Consider the following 20,015-nt stretch of genomic DNA (forward strand, 5'->3'; position numbering starts at 1 on the left):
AGGGGTGCCACAGTAACATCACTAGTTCTAACCTCCATAATGGCACACTACAATAACACAATAATAATCAAAATATCACGGTATTATCCTGGCGAGGTAAAGCCAGTTTACTGTATATGTTACGAGATGGGCGAGGCAACACAAGATAAAAATCTGACTGCGTAAAAACTGAGAAAAAACAAAGTGAAATGAAACTTCAATCTCGCAACACAGGTCCGAAAATAAATAAAATTAGCTGACGTTAGGAAGGGCAAAATAAACATAATGAAAAATACACCGAATATAATAAAAGCTAATAATATTTACAATATTTACAATGAGATAATGATGAACACAAAAGAATGAGGGGAAAAAATCAACCTGATAATACCCTGAATAATCACACTAAAGTCTGGGAACTACCTAGCCTAGTAAAGAATGAAAAACATACAAAAGATAACTAAACTGCACTCAATTGCAACAATTATAAATAATAATAATAATAATAATAATAATAATAATAATAATAGAGTAATACTTGCTATAGGATGCTGATACAAAGTGAAAAAGATGTTCAGAAATATATACAATACACAAAACACTGATTCTCCTCCCTCTCAAATCCACACAAACACACCCTATCACGACGCCAACCCACAAAAAACTGTCACCATCTTTTTTTTTTCTCTTCAATTTCCCGGACTATCGACCATTGGGGCCAAAGCCCTTGGTCAGTAAGGCCATACATATAAATATATATATATATATATATACTGTACACAGTAGGCTCGCACAGTGTGCGTCATCGCAGTGCGCGATTCGCATTGTGTGCGAGTGACCAAAAATCATAACCAAAAACCCTTCAATGAGCGAGTTTATCACACAGAACGCGAGGAAGAGGCAAGGAGTGGCTCAAAAATGCCATTTTCTACTAGTGTGCGACCACACTTCACACAGCGCATCACATGTTGTCATAATGATGTTCAGAAATTCCCGGGCATTCTACTGTGCAGCTTGGGGTACAAGGGAGCGGGCGCGCCATAATAGTCCTGGCTCGTGCACTGTACAGATCCGCTCTCTACAGCTAACCTGTTGTGTACAATGTGTGGTGTTTTTTGTGCTGCCTGTACTTCGCTGCACCATGGCTCCAACCCCAAGAGTTAAGAAACTTCTGACGCACGCCACCAAGTTAATGATCATTAAGATGAAGGAGGAGGGTCAAGGAAACACGGCTATCGGGAGAACCCTGGGACTGGCTGAATCTACAGTGAGAACTGTGTGGAAGAACCGTGAAGCCATAAAGGCTGTAGTGAAGACATACGGTGCCTCTGACCTAGACGGCCGTTTGCGGGTGGGAAATCGTGCTATGATACTAATGGAGCGCTGTCTTGCCACCTTCATAATGTGGAAAGAAAAGGAAGGTGTTCCACTCAATGGAAGATTTATTCGGAACCAAGCCCAGCTCTTTTACAAGGCTGCATCTCGAAGGTTAAAAGTGGAAAAACCTTTCAGGGCATCGGTTGGATGGCTGGACCGTTTTCTCAAGTGCAAGGAACTCCGTTACGTGAAAGTGTCTGGTGAATGTGCCTCTGCCGATGAGCTGGCCGCGAGAGACTACCCTGTGATATTTCGAGCGATTATTGAAGAGGGACAGTACACCAAGGACCAGATCCACAACATCGATGAAACATCGTTATATTACAAGGCCAGGCCAAAATCAACTTACATCGCTAAAAGACAGAAAAAAGCCCCTGGTCGCAAGCTCCAGAAGTGTAAGATGACGGTAATGTTCGCTGTGAATAACCAGCTTATTTGTCTAGTTTTATACTATTGTATTGTAAGGTATCAAATATGTGTGTTTACTATATATTCTTATATATATTGTTATTTTCTCAGGCATTTTACTCATAAAGTATAGGTCACAAAAAAATCTGAAGAAAGCATGATGAAGCTGATGATTTCTTATGCATACTTTTGTAAAGCAAAATAACCTATGTGTGCAGATAATTATTTTGGGAAAAGTTCCGAAACAGGAACATACTCAGCCTACAAGCTGAAGTGTATGTGCTGTTACCACACGCAACCCATTGTAACTTTTCAAACTTCATTTTCTCAATAAGAATAAGGGTTATAACACTGTAAATTATATCATAGGCTTCCTTAACCTTTGGGCTACAAAACTGGAAATAATTTACATATATGTTTGTTACAGTATCACTAACAATACGAAAAAATAAAGAAATCAGACATTTTTAGATTTTTAAAAAGTTTTTTCGATTTACTCAAAAGCTATTGGGCGTATCAAATCGCCACCAAGCTCACTGGAAAGCTCGTGAAATTCTGCATATAGACGTGTGTTTTGCAACTGTGGGTCCTGGGAAAAATTTTGAGCAGTGATGTTGGAAAGTTGTTAGAAGCTAGTTTTCACCTAAGTAAGGTTTATTCTCAGTTCATTTTTATACATTTTTTTTTTTTTTTTGTTTATCTTATAGTATTAACATCAGCGAAGATGATGGGCTATGATTTATAGCAATATAAGCATTTTCCTTGGGTAAATTTGGCCTTAGAATTTTTTTCCTCTTCGCACAAGTGGAGGCAGCTTAAGCGGGGTGTTGGTTCATTGCGTGGCTCACAAACTTTTCAGATACTTTTCGCGTGCAAAAGGGTTTAGTGTAATGATTTGGAAAATACAGTGAACTTTAGAATCAACTGTTTATTTACAATGCCTAAACTGATCATGTGAGCTGAACTGACCATAAGAGGAACAGCTCACTGGGCAACGTTCTTCCGACTGTATATTGAACCATAGCTCTTAGAGCCTGTGGCAGTGTTGGACGGGGATGTAACAGTGGTGTCAGGGGTGTGGATCAAGTGCTGCAGTGAGTCTAACCTTCGACATGGATGCAGAAAGTGTACAGACACGAGGCGAAGCAAGGCAACAGGAGGCATCGCTGGCTGCAATCATGATGCTGTTGCACAAAGTGTACAACTACAAGAACAGTTACAGGTACAAAATGAAGGACAGAAAGAACTCAAAGGACAAATACAGGCACAACATGAGGAAATCAAAGAACAGTTGCAAGCACAAGGTGAACAGCTAGAGGCATTCCAGGAGCAACAGAGGAAGTTATAACTGAGGATGCAAGGACAGCTAGATGTTTTCATGGAGGAAATGAAAGAACAACAACAACAACAACAGGTGAAGGAGGAAGTTTATGCTGAGCTACAGCAGCAGAAGTATGAGGTAAGCAATAATGAAATGGAGTGTTGACAGCATGTAGAGGTTCATTTGAAGATAATCTGTCAGAGAATCGAGGCTGTAGAGAACTATTGCACTGCTGAGCCTCAGGCTACTGAACAGGGAGCATATGAAAAAAAAAAAAAAAAAAAAAACAGTGTATGGTGGATCTTGACGAATCCGAAGCATTTAAAGGTAGCATTACAGGGCTGAATAATCAGAATACGGAATAAAATCCTAGGCTTAATTATGATGCCTCGGTTTCTAGGCCCCAAACCAGTGAAGTGCATGGCTATAATGGGGGTTCATTTATAAAGAAACGTCACGAATTTGATAGCAGAGTATCTTGGGAAGCGTATTGTGGACAGTCTCAGTTACTTGCTGATCAGAATGGTTAGGTTGATAGAGGGCAGTGCAGCTTGCAACTAACCTTAAGGGTGCTGTAATGGAAACTCGTGGCCAGATGTCAATAGAGGACAGGAGGAGTTATCAGTCCTTGGTAGAAGTACTGGAGTGCAGATACTGGACCATGTACCAGACTGAGGTTTACAGAGCAAAATTCCGGAGCTGTGTACAGGCTCAAGGCGAATCCCTACAGCAGTTTGCTCATGACCTGGAGAGTATGGCATACTAGGCACCTAACCTGTTGGCTATTTTTCAGAGGGATCAGTTCATTGATGCTCTCGACAGTGCAAGTGATGCAGACACAACCCAGAAGCATGCAAGAAGCACTAGCCAGGGCTCTAGACTTTGAGTCCTAGGTCAGATCCAGTACGTCCACTTTTCAGGTAGGTCGAACAGCAGGATTCAAGGCAAGAAAGTGGCAGGTACATGAAGCAGAAAAATTTGAAGTTGCTGGTATTGTGAAAAGCCAGGACATCGGAAAGTGGACTGCTATAAGTGGAAGAGAGAACAGATTTTTTTTTTTATGTGACTCTGGGCATAGGCTTCAAAGCCTGCTTTCAAGGCCCAGTAGTCCTCCTACATACCAAACACCTCTACATGTCACCACTTCAGCGCTAACACCCACCGTCCATACTGAATACATGGTAAGGCTGTCTCATACAGGACTGGTGTATTGGTATTAGTGGGGGTATTTTTACGACATGTCGGCGGGTTTTCTGGTAGATCAGTAAAGTCTGCTTCAATGGAATTCAAATCCTTAAACTGTTCCCTGCACCAGTGGGGATTTGAACCTGGGTCCGGTGGGACTGCAGGCCACCTCTCTACAGATTAAGCCACCGCCTCCTCGGTGGAGGTTGCTGGTTTTGTGAGAAGCCAGGACACAAGGAGGTGGATTGTTACAAATGGAAGAAGGAGCAAGAATGGAACAGCACAAGAAACCCATAAGTGCAATGAACGGGTGTTGGACATGTGGTGAGGTGGGACACTTCAGGTATGAGTGTCCAAATGAGAAGGATGAGGGTAAATTAGTGAAAGCTCATGACAAGAGGCAACAACCAGCCAGTCTTTCCCAAGAAGCCCCATCACTGAGAAAATGCAGGAGAACCCTGATGAACAGTGTGCGAGAAGATGAAAGAACAGACGGCAAGCAGTGTACTAGAAATGGGAATATTGGCTAGAAATGCCGCCATACTGTTAGGGCTAATGTCAGCTGAAGAAGACCTGAAAAGGATGTTGATGGAGGATGCAGAGATACAACCAGTGCTGGAATGGCTGCAGTGCGACCATCTTGGGAAGAGGTTTTCAGGTTCAGCCCTGTAACTAAAAGAGTGGGACCTACTTCGTTTGAACAACGGACTACTGGAGCGTCAGTGGGAGACACTTGATGGCCTCAGCAAGTAGTGGCAACTGGTGGTTCCAAAGAAAATGAGGTGCGAGATCCTGGATGAGTCCCAAAACCAGATCACTAGTGGGCACTTGGGAGTGAAAAAAGAAAAAGAAAACTTAAGTCGTCTGTGACAGTTTCTATTGGACTGGCATGCATCAGGACATTGAAGAGTGGTGTCGGGCCTGCAATGTATGCTGTGCCAAGAAGGGACCCAAGAAACGTGGTTGTGCTGCTCTCCAGCTATACCAAGTGGGTGCACCAATGGAATGAGTTGCAATAGACATTGTTGGACCTCTGCCACTCACTGAAAGAGGAAACCAGTATGTATGTGTCACCATGTACTTCTTCACAAAGTGGCCAGAAGCCTATGCCATCCCTGATCAAGAGGCTGTGACTGTTGCTTAGGTGTTGGTTGACCAGTTTTTCTATCGTTTTGGGATTCCACAAGAGCTACATCCAGACCAGGGTAGAAACTTAGTGTCTGCTGTGTACTGTGAGTGCTGCAAGTTACTGATGACCAAGAAGACCAAGACGACCCCACTAAGGCCAAAGTCAGATGGAATGGTGAGGAAATCAAGTGGCCCCTGGGACAAGAACTAGCCAAGTACCTTGAAGAGGAACAGACGGAATGGGACCAGAAATTACCTGCATTATTGGTGGCATATTGGTTTACATTCTATGAGTCTACCAGCTACACCCCTGCAAGACTGATGCTGGGCCACACGTTACACTTACTTGTTGAGTTGTTAATGGGAAGACCACCTGGTGACCAGCTGCCTACAGACACCTCCAGCCATGCGAAGCATCTTCAGGAAAGGGTAACTGAGGTACATCACCAAGTGTGAGGAGCCCCTAAGTTCTCAGGAGAAGTGAATAAATGTAATTATGATGCCAAGGCAAGTGAGGTGAGCTTCAGGGATGGTGACCAAGTTTGGTTATACAATCTTCAGCAGATGGGACAGTCACCAAAGCTGAAGAGCCCATGGGACGGGCCTTACACTGTGCTGGACCGCCTATCAGATGTAACATTCCGGGTTCAGGGAGCCAAGAAATCTCACCCAAAGGTGGTACACGTGAACCGTTTGTGGCAGTACCATGTGCTTGGACAGTACAGCTAGGATGTCTCTGGAGAATCGTGCTCACCTGCAGCCGAGGATGTTGAGAAGGGCCAAGGAGCTGAAGTGCAAGAGGATGGTGACAGATTCCGAAAGGAAAAAGTGCGTGCGCAGGAGCAGGGACATTGTCAGATGCGCATAGGAGAAGACTTGGTAAGTTGAAGGATTATTTTGTATATAGTTATACATTTCATCAGGATTAAGGTTTATGTTTGTATGTACTGGGTAGTTTTGTCGGGAGGACAGAGGACTAGGGAGGGGGTAGTGTTATGAAGCTGGATTGTGAGTTAGGTATTTCAGACAGTTCTCCGTACTACTCATTTCTTTTTTCCACGTGTCAGAGTCGCCAGTTAGCCTGCTGTCTGTGAGCAAAGGTATTTTGTCAAGTTATGCATTAATTTTGTGCTCTTTTTCTCCCTAAATTTTTATTTATATGATTATTTGTTAAATTATGTTCTTTTATCTTAGTTTGTATGCAAAATAATTTAGAGTGTTAAGTAGTGTAAGAAATCAGTAGGATATAAGTTGTGGAAGCAATGAAGAAAGTTAAATTAGGGAAAGCCCCAGGAATTGATGAAGTGTGTGGTGAAATGCCAAGGCATGGGGGAGAAATAGTAGTAGAATGGATGTGGAAGATGTGCAGATTAGCCTGGGAGGAAGGTAGAGTCCCAGAGGATTGGAAGTCAGGTATAATTATTCCCTTGTACAAAGGAAAAGGGGAAAAAGAAGTGTGTGGTAATCATAGGGGCATTTGTCTTCTTAGTATAATAGGAAAAGTGTATGGTAGGATACTTATTGACAGAGTTAGAGAAAAACAGAGAATTAGTTGGAGAAGAACAGGGAGGCTTTAGGAAGCGAAGAGGTTGTGTAGATCAGATATTCATTCTTAGATCTTTAGTGGAAAAGTTTCTAGAGAAGGGAAAGAAGTTGTATGCGGCTTTCATGGATTTGGAGAAAGCATATGACAGGGTGGATAGACAAGGATTGTGGAAAGTTTTAAGAATATATGGAGTAGATGGGAAGTTGCTGTGAAGAGTATATATGATGGTGCTAAGTCTGCAGTGCGTGTGGATGGTGAACTAAGTGAATTTTTCTCTTTGAAGGTTGGGTTGAAACAGGGATGTGTCATGTCTCCATGGTTGTTCAATCTGCACATGGATGAGGTAATAAAAAAGGTACAAGGTAGAGTGGTGGATGTTGGAGTGGCCCTGGTGAGAGAAGGTAGTGTTTGGAAACTCCCTGTACTGTTTGCAGATGATACTGTGTTGTTTAGTGAAGACGAAGGGGAGCTGCAAGGCTTGGTGGATGAGTTTGGGAAAGTGTGTTAGAAACGGAATCTAAAGGTGAATGTAGGGAAGAGTAAAGTGATGGTCTTTGAGAGAGGTGAAGCCAGTGAATGTACAGCGAGGTTGGATGGTGAGGAATTGGAGAATGTGAGTACGTTTAAGTACTTGGGTAATGTGATGAGTAAGGATGAAGGTTTGGAGGGTGAAGTGCTTGAAAGGGTACAGCAGGGAAGAAAGGTTGCTGGTTCTTTGAAAGCAGTGATAAGAAGCAGGGAAGTGAGCATGGAAGTGAAAAAGTTACTACATGACAGTATTGTGATACCAACTCTAACGTATGGAAGTGAAGCTTGGACATTGTTGGAAGGACACACGTCAAGAGTGAGAGCAGTGGAAATGAGTTATTTAAGAGGAGCCTGTGGAGTCACATGGAGAGACAGGCTGATGAATGAGGATATAAAGGAGGGTTGTGGTGTGGATGTGGATGTGATAGGAAGCGTTATGAGGAACACACTGAGGTGGTTTGGCCATGTGGAGAGCATGGAGGGTGAAAGACTGACAAAGAGAGTGTATTTGAGTGAGGTGGAGGGGGGAAGAGGGAGGGGGAGGCCGAGGATGAGATGGAGGGATGGGGTGGAGAAGTATATGAGAGAGGGGGGTGTGAGTTGGAAGCAGGGCAGTGAAATGGCAGGGGACAGGGCGACGTGGAGGCGATTTGTTTGTGGCCAACTCCAAACGGGATTGAGGCATCTGGCAATAGATAGATAGCTAGACAGAAGTAGTGTAAGAAAACTCTGGCATGTTTTGCATGTCTCCGAGTTAGCAACTGTTGCCCATCGAGAATGCACTCAAAGGTTTGAGTATAATGCATGCTTATATATGGATGTACAAGAGACTAGAGCAGTTTCAGTCAGTTTCAGATCAGATTGGGTGTAGTTCAGTGTCAGTGCAGTTAGTCAAGATTGTGTATCTCCAGTACTTGTGAATACAATGAAGTGTTGTTGGCAAGCATTAACCCGCCACGTGCCAGTGCCGTTTTAAAACAGTCTGACATAATGCCATGGCCAGTGCCAGTACCGTTTTAAAACGGTTTAAAATTTAAAAAAAATTCACTGTGACCGTATTTTTCAAGATTTGCGGGTAAAAATTGGCAGGCACATAAGGTAATTTCCTCAACCATCCCCCAGGCTGTCAAGGCCATACACTCACTCGCTTCCCCCCTCATGCTCACTCTGGCTCACTCTGCCTATGTGCCTCACCAAGTGCTGTATATAGTGAAGGCATTTTGTAAATATTTTCATGTAAGTGTAAGTTGATAATACTGTGTTGTTGAGTGAAGACGAAGGGGAGCTGCAAGGCTTGGTGGATGAGTTTGGGAGAGTGTGTAAGAAACGGAATCTAAAGGTCAATGTAGGGAAGAGTAAAGTGATGATCTTTGAGAGAGGTGAAGTCAGTGAATGTACAGCGAGGTTGGATGGTGAGGAATTGGAAAATGTGAGTACGTTTAAGTACTTGGGTAGTGTGATGAGTAAGGATGGAGGTTTGGAGGGTGAAGTGCTTGAAAGGGTACAGCAGGGAAGAAAGGTTGCTGGTTCTTTGAAAGCAGTGATAAGAAACAGGGAAGTGAGCATGGAAGTGAAAAAGTTACTACATGACAGTATTGTGATACCAACTCTAACGTACGAAAGTGAAGCTTGGACATTGTTGGAAGGATACACGTCAAGAGTGAGAGCAGTGGAAATGAGTTATTTAAGAGGAGCCTGTGGAGTCACATGGAGAGACAGGCTGACGAATGAAGATATAAAGGAGCATTGTGGTGTTGATGTGGATGTGATAGGAAGCATTATGAGGAACACACTGAGGTGGTTTGGCCATGTGGAGAGGATGGAGGGTGAAAGACTGACGAAGAGAGTGTGAGTGAGGTGGAGGGGGGAAGAGGGAGGGGGAGGCCGAGGATGAGATGGAGGGATGGGGAGGAGAGGTATATGAGAGAGGGGGGGGGTGAGTTGGGAGCAGGGCAGTGAAATGGCGGGGGACAGGGCGAATTGGAGGCGATTTGTTTGTGGCCACCCTAAACGGGATTGAGGCGTCTGACAATAGATAGATAGATAGTAAGTTGTAAATATTTTCTTGTAAGTGTAAGGACTATATAGTGAAGTCAAGTTGTAAATACCTTCCTGTAAGTGCCAGGACTGTACATAATGAAGTCGGGTTGTACCTATCTTCAAGTAAGTGTAAGATAATGCATTCACAGCAAGACATGCAAATTGTGATAGATGCTGAAGTGATAAGTAATCAGAAAAGTTTATTGAACATTGCTATACCTTCCTAGCATAAATACCTGAGTGTACCTTACATAGAAAATGGCTTTCCCTCACGTACGTGGTAAGCGTGAGAGAGCCCCCCCAAAAAAGGTCGAAAAATGGCTGGCATTAGGGTGACCCATAGGTCTAAAAATAGCCGGCATGCGGCGGGTTAAGTGTAATTGCAATTAGTGAAGTTTGTGTATCTTTGGTACAGTACTTGTGAAAATAGTGCAGTCTGCAAGCACTGAGTGTAATTATCTGGAAACTAAAGGCAGTGAACTTTAGAAGCCAGTGTTTATTTTCAACATCTGAGCTGATCTTGTGAGCTGTACACCAATATGCTGATCATGGGGAAAACAAATCAGTGGGCAATGTCCTTCCTATACTGAACTACTGCTGTTGGAGCATGTGGCAGTGTGAGACAGAGACGTAACTTCCTAATATAACACAGTTAGACAACCCAATGTATTACTATATACAATGTATTATGTATTCTTAATCCACTTCACTATACACTCGTAATAGTCCTGTATTAACCCCTCCATGGCCGCCGACATCGAATGACATTTAGCCGATAAATGGCCACAGGCATCGTTTGAGCACTGCCTATAAAAAGCTGCAAAAATTGTTGGGAAGTGAACAGACGTCCTGAATGTCTTCAGACTGACCTACACTACACTTCCATACACCCCATCAAGCAGTTCAGAGCCTGCTGCTGTGATGAGTGGATTTTCGATTTTTGTGCTCCTGGCCATGCCCATTATCTCGACCCAGACAGAAAATATCTTTGTCTTCTCTTGCAAAACACACACAACCACCTGTTTACGATTATATATTAATACAGGGACAAACAAAACAGACATGATAATAAGTTAAAAATACATTTTTGTCTTGGTATCTTTACCTATTTGTTCAAGTTTGTTGTAATCGTTTGGATCATTCGATGCAGTGCGACTTGTAGAAAACTGCGAAAATCTTCGAGAAGTGAACGAACATCTAGGACATGAGACTGATCTTCACTTCACCCTCTCACATATCATCTGTCATTTCACCCCCTGCTACTGTGACGAGTGGATGTACAATTTTGTCGCTCGTGGCCATGCCTAAAAACACAGAGTTACACCCATTATCTAGACCCAGACAGAAAATATAATCTTTTTCCTCCTGTGGAGAACACAGACAACCACCCTGTTTACCAGACAGCAACATACTGTATATTGTGAAAATAACAATGTAAAATGATAAAGAAAGGTGAACGTGAATGAAAAAATATGTTTTCCCCCCGTCTGTAAACTTATTTATTTCTGCTTTGTCTCTATATTCGTAATAATTAGACTTATTTGTAGTTTTGAAACTGCACTGCGATTCTATTTTTAACCATACACGTGGTGTGGGAGCTGTAAGTTGCGACTCAACTTCCGTATTACTAATCGGATCTGACCCTCCACTTTCATCTCCTGTGGGAGAGCCTAGTCTCAGATGTCGGGGAATTATCTCATTTTGGACTGAAAATTCATCCCTTTCAATCCCTTTTCCAAGCATGGGCACAATGATAACACAAAAAATAACTTGAAACTACCATAAACATATTTGATATCAAACAGGTGAAAAAATATAATAATTTTTTTTCCAGCCATTCCTAACATATTATGCACTGAAATCATTCGATATCATCATATTTCATATATGCGCAACATTTGAGCATCATTCGCATTGTTTTGGGGGGTAAAAAAAAATAACACCTGTGAAGTTGCGCTGCGGATGCGCCTCCTGGCGGAGGATGTCAGTTGCCGATATTTCAGCAAATTTCATGCTCCATTGCAAGCCACAGAATGGGTCTATCAAGCTGGGATTTGCACTGTTACCTGCGTCTTAACTTTCTCTTCAATATGGCAAGGAAAAAATAAATTTTCGAAACTTCAGAAAATGGCCCTCCACGTCGGCCTGGGGTGTACAGAAAATTCCGGACCCACAGCCAGGGAAGGGTTAATTTTAGCCTATCCTACCTGGAGACTGAAATGAATACATCTGAACTAGAGAATTAATGAATCAGACTCCTGAATGTAAATATTCCAAGCCTATTTCAATTTATTTTAATTATTCTGTCTTCCATTTACCGGTAATACCTCATTATTCTATATCTCCAGAACAAAAATATGTATTACTTGAATTATTAGGATCATTTTATTGGGTAGATGGATAGACAGACAGATATAATGTGTGTGTGTGTGTGTGTGTGTGTGTGTGTGTGTGTGTTGTATATATAATATAAACTCGACAGTGGCAGACTGATGTCACTTCATTGCAGAAAATGTCTAAGAGCACCCAAAGGCGAATCTATATATATATATATATATATATATATATATATATATATATATATATATAGATATAGGTAGATAGATAGATCTCTTCATTTGAGGGTTCCCCCCTCCAGATGGAGGGGGTGACAGCCTATGTGGCCTATGCCAAAGGCCAGCCTTGGGTAGTTTGGTTTTAGACATTGAAAATCATGTGTTACTATTCTATTAAACAACTATGATAGGAGATTTCAATGTTCACCACCACCTTTGGCTCTCCTTTCCTTTCACTGATCCACCTGGTGAACAAGCCTACAACTTTTCTAGCCTTAATGACCTACAGCACCTTGTACAGCACCCAACCCATATCCCTGACTGCCTTGGAGAGAGCTCGAACAAACTTTACCTCTTCCTTACAACTAATTCATCTGCTTACACTGTTAATCTTTCCTCTCTGTTGGGCTTCTCCGATTACAACCTTATTACCTTAACCTGTCCTATCACTCTGGCAAGGCCTGTGGACCCTCCAAAGAAACGTTGACTGTGACACTTTGGGGCTGTGCATTGAGATGCCCTCAGGCAGTACTTCTTTGATTTTCCCCGGAATGATTATTGCTTCCAGGGCAGGGAGCCATCTGTGTATACCTAGCGGATTACAGAGGTTATAAATTCGGGCATGGAAGCATACATTTCCTTCTTATATCTTTTAACTAATGCAAGAAGGCCTTGGTTTAATCATGTTTGTTTTAATGCTGTCCACAACAAGGAGAGGCCTTATAAAAGGTACCAGAGCCAACCCACCCCTGAATCACATCTTTTTTTATGTTTCTGCCCGGAATTGTGCTACGTCTATTCTTCGCTCTGCTAAAAATAATTTCATGCTCTCAACTCCCAACTCGAATTATTCCCGCTTCTTCTGGCACCTTGCCAAAAACCTTTCTAACAACTTTACCTCATCATCCTTCCCTCCTCTTTTCTACTCTGATGGCTATGTGGCAATTGCTTCTACTAAAAAAGCAGATCTCTTCACTCAGACTTTCTCCTCCAGTTCCACCTTGGACGATTCCGGTGCTGTGCTTCCACCAGTTCCTCCATCTGACTTCCTCATGGCTGACATTAAAATTTCTTCAGTTGATGTATTTTCTGGCATCACTGGCCTCAGTATTAACAAGGCATATGAGCTTGATGGAGTCCCTCCTGTTGTCCTCAAGAACTGTGCTTCTGTGCTTACACCTTGCCTAGGTAAACTCTTTCGCCTTTGCCTCTCAACTTGTACCTTTCCTTCTTGCTGGAAGTTTGCTTTCATTCAGCCAGTCCCAAAGAAGGGTGACCATTCCCAACCCTCTACCTATCGACCAATTGCATTAACATCCTGTATCTCAAAAGTTTTCGAGTGAATTCTTAACAGAAAAAGTTTAAAGTATCTTTCCTATCACAACCATCTTTCTGATCATCAGTATGGGTTCCGTCAGGGACGCTCCACTGACAATCTTCTCACTTACCTTTCCGATTCCTGGTCATCCTCCTTTCTGGACTTTGGCGAAAGCTTTACCATTGCACTTGACATCTCGAAGGCTTTCGATCAAGTCTGGCATAAATCTTTAATTTCCAAACTGCCCTTTTACAGTTTCTATCCTTCTGTTTGTGCCTTCATCCATAGCTTCCTTTCTTGTCGTTCTACAGTATAGCCGTTGTTGCAGACGGCCATCGTTCTTCTGCTAGATTTATCAACAGTGGTGTACCTCACGGCTCTGTCCTACCACAATCTTTCTTCCTTTTATTCTTCAATGACCTTCTAAGGTGTACATCTAAGCCTATCCACTCGTATGCTGATTCCACCCTTCACCTTTCCTAATGTCTGACTTGGCTCGTATCTCTGACTTGGGTATAAATAATCTTGTTTTTAATGCATAAAAAACTCAGTTTATACACCTATCAACCCGAGAAAATCTTCCACAGGAGTACCCACTAATGTTTAACAATATCCAGCTCAGTCCTGCACCAGCCTTGAGCATGCTTGGGGTTTCATTCACTCAGGACTTGTCTTGGAAAGATCATATGACATCTCTTGTAAAATCTGCTTCCAAGAGATTAGGTGTGCTAAGCCAACTCTGTACTTTCTTAACCCCTGCACAGTTGTTGCCATTATACACGGGTTTTATTCGTCCCTGTGTAGAGTATAAGTCTCATGTATGGGAAGGCTCCCCACATACAGTACAGCTCTTCTCAATAGGGTGGAGCCAAAGGCTTTTCGTCTAATCAGCTCTCCTCCTCTTCGCCACACTGTTGCATCTTTATCTCTTTTCTATCGCTACTTCAGTGGTCACAAACTTCTCTGAACTGTCTGCTTGCATCCCTCCACCTCTACGACAGGCGCGTAACACCCGTCTAGCAACAAACTCTCATCACTTTTCTGTCCAACGCAAGAGTTAGCCGTTACTCCCAGTCCTTCAACCAAGCAACAGGTCTGCTCTGGAACTGTCTACGACTGTCTGCTTTCCTACTTCCTATGATCTCCAGTCTTTCAAACGCAGTGTATCCAGGCATCTCGAAATGAACAGATCTTGAATTTAGCTCTCTCTCTCTCTTTTTTTTTTTTCTTTTTAATGAACAGTTTGCAGGCTTCTGGCCTTTGATTCCTTGCATTAAAAAAAAGTTACAGATATATTACAGGAAAGAGAAGGATGGGTGGATAGCATCTATTTAGATTTCAAGAAAGCATTTGACAGAACACCGCACCAATGACGTTAATGGAAACTGTACCATGAAGTAGGAGTTCAAGTAAACCTGTACTGTTGGATGCAAGATTTTCTCAGGAAAGGGAAATGAGAACAGTACTAAGGGGAAATTACTCATCAAGGAAGGAAGTGACTAGCGGAGTTCCACAGGGCTCAGTGCTGGCACCAATTATGTTTTTAATACATTTAAATGACACTGACAGTAACATTGGAATTGGCAGCTATCTATGTTTGTGGATGATTTAAGAATACAAAGGAAAATTGCTAACAGATTCTTGCAGAGAGCTACAAGAAGAATAAATAAACTTCATGAATGGAGCAATAAATTTACCTACCTATCTATCTATCTACAGCCCAACGCCCTAATCCCTCAAAGGGTGGCCGCAGACAAAACGCCTCCAAGTCGCTCTGTCACCCACCATTTGATTACCCTCCCCCCAACTCACCCCTCCTCCCTCATATACCTCTCAACTCCATCCCTCCACTTCATCCTCAGTCTACCCCTCCCTCTCCCTCCCTCCACCTCACCTACTTACTCCCTCTTAGTCAGTCTTTCATTCTCCATTCTCTCCACATGTCCAAACCACCTCAGTGTATTTCTCCTAATCTTCTCAACCACATCCACATCCACCCCACAACGTTCCTTCACTTCTTCATTCGCCAACCTGTCCCTCCATGTCACTCTACATGCTCCTCTCAAGTAACTCATTTCCACTGCTCTCACTCTTGACTTGTTCCCCTCTTGCAAGGTCCACGCCTCGCTTCCATACGTAAGGGTAGGGATCACAAAATTATCATGCAGTGATTTCTTGACTTCCATACTCACCTCCACATTTCTCACCTCTGCTTTCAGTGAACCAACAACCTTCCTTCCCTGCTGTACCGTTTCACGCACTTCATCCCCCAAAGTTCCATCCTTACTCATCACACTACCCAAATACTTGAATGCACTCACACTCTCCATATCCTCACCATCCAACCTCGCTGTACATTCTGTGACTTCATTCCTCTCAAACACCATAACTTTACTTTTGTTTACATTAACTTTCAGCTTCCTCCTCCTACACACTGTCCCAAATTCATCCAGCAAACCTTGCAACTCCCATTCATCTTCACTCAACAATACTGTATCATCAACAAACAGCAATACCGGAATCTTCCAAATCTCACCCTCATTCATTAGAGACGCCCCCACATCCACTGCCCTACCCTGCACCTCCTTTACAACCCAATCCATGTATATATTAAACAGCCATGGAGACATCACACAACGCTGTTTCAGTCCCACATTGAGATCAAAGAACTCACTCAGCTCACCATTCACTCGCACCGTAGCCTAGCTTCTTCGTGCATACTCTTCATAGCATTCAACAATTTCTCATCGACTCTATATATTCTTAATACCTTCCACATACCTTGCCTATCTATTCTGTCATATGCTTTCTCCGAGTCCATGAAGGCAGCATACACTTTCTTTCTCTTCTCTAGATACTTCTCCACTAAACATCTTAGAACAAATATCTGATCTACACACCCTTTCCCTTCCTAAATCCCCCTTGTTCTTCTCCGACTAGCTCCTCTGTCATATGCCTAACCCTATCAATGAGTATTCTGCCACAAATATTACCAGTCACACTAAGAAAGCAAATACCCCAGTGGTTACCACATACTTCTCTCTCCCCTTTTTCATTTATATAAAGGAACAATTATACCTGATTTCCAGTCCTCTGGAACCCTTCCCTCTTCCCAAGCCAATCTACACAACTTCCATATCCACTCTACAACAATCTCACCCCCATACCTCAGCATTTCGCCACACACTCAGTCAATTCCTGGGGCCTTCCCCAACTTGATCTTCTTCATTGCTTCCACTACTTCCGTCCTACTGATCTCTTCCTCCCTCTTATCTCTTCTTCTCCCAGCCATTCCCCAACCACTTATACTCGCACTGCTGTCACTACATTCAACAAATCCTCATAGTGCTCCTTCCATCTCCTCAATTTCTCTCTCTTCTCCACCAACACTCTATTATTCCTATCTTTCACTCCCATATATATTTCCCCTTTCACACTGCCTTACTTTTTTTACCTCCTTCCAAAGCAATTTCTTACTCTCCCTCCATTTCACACTCAGATTCCTCCCAAACTCTTCATCCACTTTCTTCTTACTCTCCTTCACCAGTTTCTTAACCTCCCTTCTCCTACTCACATATACCTCTCTCTTCTCTCTCTCATTTTCTCCCCTACCTCTACTCGCCAACCATTCACCATATGCCTTCTTCTTTTGTTCCACAGCTCGTTTCAACTCATCATTCCACCAAGCTGTCCTTTTCACGCCCTTGCATCTCCTCCTCACTCCACAAACCACCTCACACGCTGTGCCCATCTCTTCTGTAAATATCTTACATACGTCTTCAACCCCTTCCATCTGCTCTAGCTCATACCTTCCCAATCTTCCTTCCACTATGCTCTTATACTCTGCCATTTTCTCACTATCTTGCAAATTCTTCAATCTTCTCACAGGAGCTGTTTCCTCCTGTCTTCCCATTCGTCTCCTCAACCATTTTCTTTGCAGCTTTACCTTGGCCATCACTAAGTGATGGTCTGAGACTCCATTCCCCCACCCTCTCCACACTCTTGCGTCCAACACTTGTCTTCTCATTCGCTCATCCACACACACGTAGTCTATCATTGCCTTTCGTTCTACAAGTTCACCATCCATCCTCCTCATTACTCTCCATGTATACCGGTGGATCATCTTATGTCGAAAGTAGGTGTTGGCTATTGCCAACCCCTTACCAGCACAGATGTCCACCAAAGCACTACCATTCCCTTCTACTTCAGCTGACACACCCCACTGACCAACCACTCCATCCACTCGTACATTCCCAACTTTGCCATTCATGTCTCCAATCAAAAGCACTCTCTCGCTCCTCTCTAATTTGTCCATACATGCTTCTACTCTCGCCCAAAACTCATCTTTCACTCTTGCTACTCGGTCCTCTGTCAGAGCATACACACATACAATCACCCACGCTTGTATACCTACTTTCATCCTCACCCATACAATCCTTGCACCCACTGTTCCATACTCTCTTATATTCTCCTTTCACTTCTTGCTTATCATCAGACATACTCCCTCTCTTGCCCTCTCATTCTCATTAATTCCCGCACATATACCTAAACCATATTCCCATTCTCTCACCCTTACACCTTTTCATTTAGCTTCAGTCAATCCACATATATCCACTCTTGCATCCTCAAGCACCTGAACAATCTCTCTCTCTCACTTCATCATTCACTCCTCTCACATTCCATGTTCCAACTCTCAGAATGTCCTTTGTCCGTTCCTTAGTCGTCAACGTATGGTCCGTCCTGGTCCGAGGCGCTTTATTCGCTTTTTTAGTTCTTTTTGCAGGGTGGGGCACTAACCCACCACCAACCCTTTTAGTCGCCTCGTACGACAAGCAGGGATACTGGGGGAGTATTCTTGAAACCCCCCTACCCCCGGGGGGAGCAATAATTGACAAATGGAATTTAATGTGGACAAGTGTCATGTAACTAAGTTTGGTAAAAATGAGAAAAGACCAGATTGGGATTATAAGTTAGGAAGATCAACCCTACACATATATAAAAGGGAGAGGAACCTCGGTGTGATTATCACTAACGAATTATCTCCAGCTGACCACATCAGTGAGAAGGTACACATCACGTATACACTGCTTGCTAATATGAGAATAGCATTCACATATAGAGCATCATTCATCAGACCAACCCTGGAGTATGCATCAGTAGTCTGGAATCCTCATCTCAAAAAACACAGATATGATTGAAAAGTACAAAGCGCAGCTACAAGATGGGTACCAAGCTTAAGGGATCTAAGCTACGAAGAAAGGGTAGAAAAATTGAATCTACCAACACTACAGGAGAGAAGGAAAAGAGGAGGCATGATTTGGCTGTACAAATGCGTCTCAACGAAAGAGAAAAAAGATAAAAATTAATATATAACCTATGGGGAAGCATCAGCAAGAGGACACTGCAAAAAACTACATAAAAAGAGAAGTGATAAAGACGTAAAGAAATTCAGTTTCCCAAATAGGGCAATTGATCAGTAGAATGAACTACCGAATGAAATAGTGTGTGGTAAAACTATTCATAAATTTACGGATATATATGATGAAACTGATTTAATATACGGGACAGTACGAGCTTGACTCATTCTTGTAAAGGTATAATTAGGTAAGAACAAATCTGTATTACCTGTGTGCTCAATTTTCATAAACGTTTTAATCAACAATATACTGTAGATATGCCTTCCCTATGATAGTGCAGTTAAGCCTCGGTAACTCGGATTATTTGAGGGGTAACTTGGTCTGAGTTATGCAACTGTCCTACCTACACGGGTTTGTACTCTAAATCCTCAAAAATCATCACATTTTCATGCATACAAGTATTAAGGCACACCAAAGTACAGTATATGAAAGCTATGATGTCTCTTGACGTTATATATATGACAATGTGGGAAGGAAAATTTTTTACATGACGTTATATATCATGAGATGAACGATGATATAATGAATATTCCCGTGTGGCTAGTGTTGTCGCCAGAGCTATAATTACTCCTAGGATGAAGAGCTGTTGTCCAGCTCTATTTCCTTACCAGCTCTGAAGGTTGAAGGCTACAGTGAGGGCGGATGGGCCTTGGCAGAGGTTGAAGGCCTCCCTTACGACTCTGAGGCTTTGAAACACCATGAGATGACATAGTTAGATAGGTAAATCCTTGCAAAATCACAAGAAAATACTGCAGAACAAGAGTACTGTAGCAGGGCATAGTATCACGTGACTGCGTGACTGCTCACATCGTAAACAGAGAGAAGTTGGCGCCAGGTATACTCCACAATGGAAATGGTGGTGGGGGGATTTTTGAATGGGGGCGGCACAACTTTGAATTATTCAGATGCCCACTTAGTTACCTCCTTGTCCGACCTATATGGGAATCTGCGTTATACGTGTCCGACTTACTGAGGCTTGAATAATGAAATGAAGAATATTACACCGCCTTCACATTCAGATGAACCTAGGGTCACAACAACAAGAAAAATAGCAACAATTACTACTCCTACTGATGATGATGATGCTTCTACTACCATTACTACCACTGCTACGGCTACTGCTACTACTATTGCTGCTGCTGCTGCTGCTGCTACTACTACTACTACTACTACTACTACTACTACTACTACTGCTGCTGCTGCTACTACTACT

The sequence above is a fragment of the Coenobita brevimanus genome, chromosome 48, assembly GCF_032717465.1.
Source record: "Coenobita brevimanus isolate Jiangsu-jjx chromosome 48, ASM3271746v2, whole genome shotgun sequence".
Classification (NCBI taxonomy): domain Eukaryota; kingdom Metazoa; phylum Arthropoda; class Malacostraca; order Decapoda; family Coenobitidae; genus Coenobita; species Coenobita brevimanus.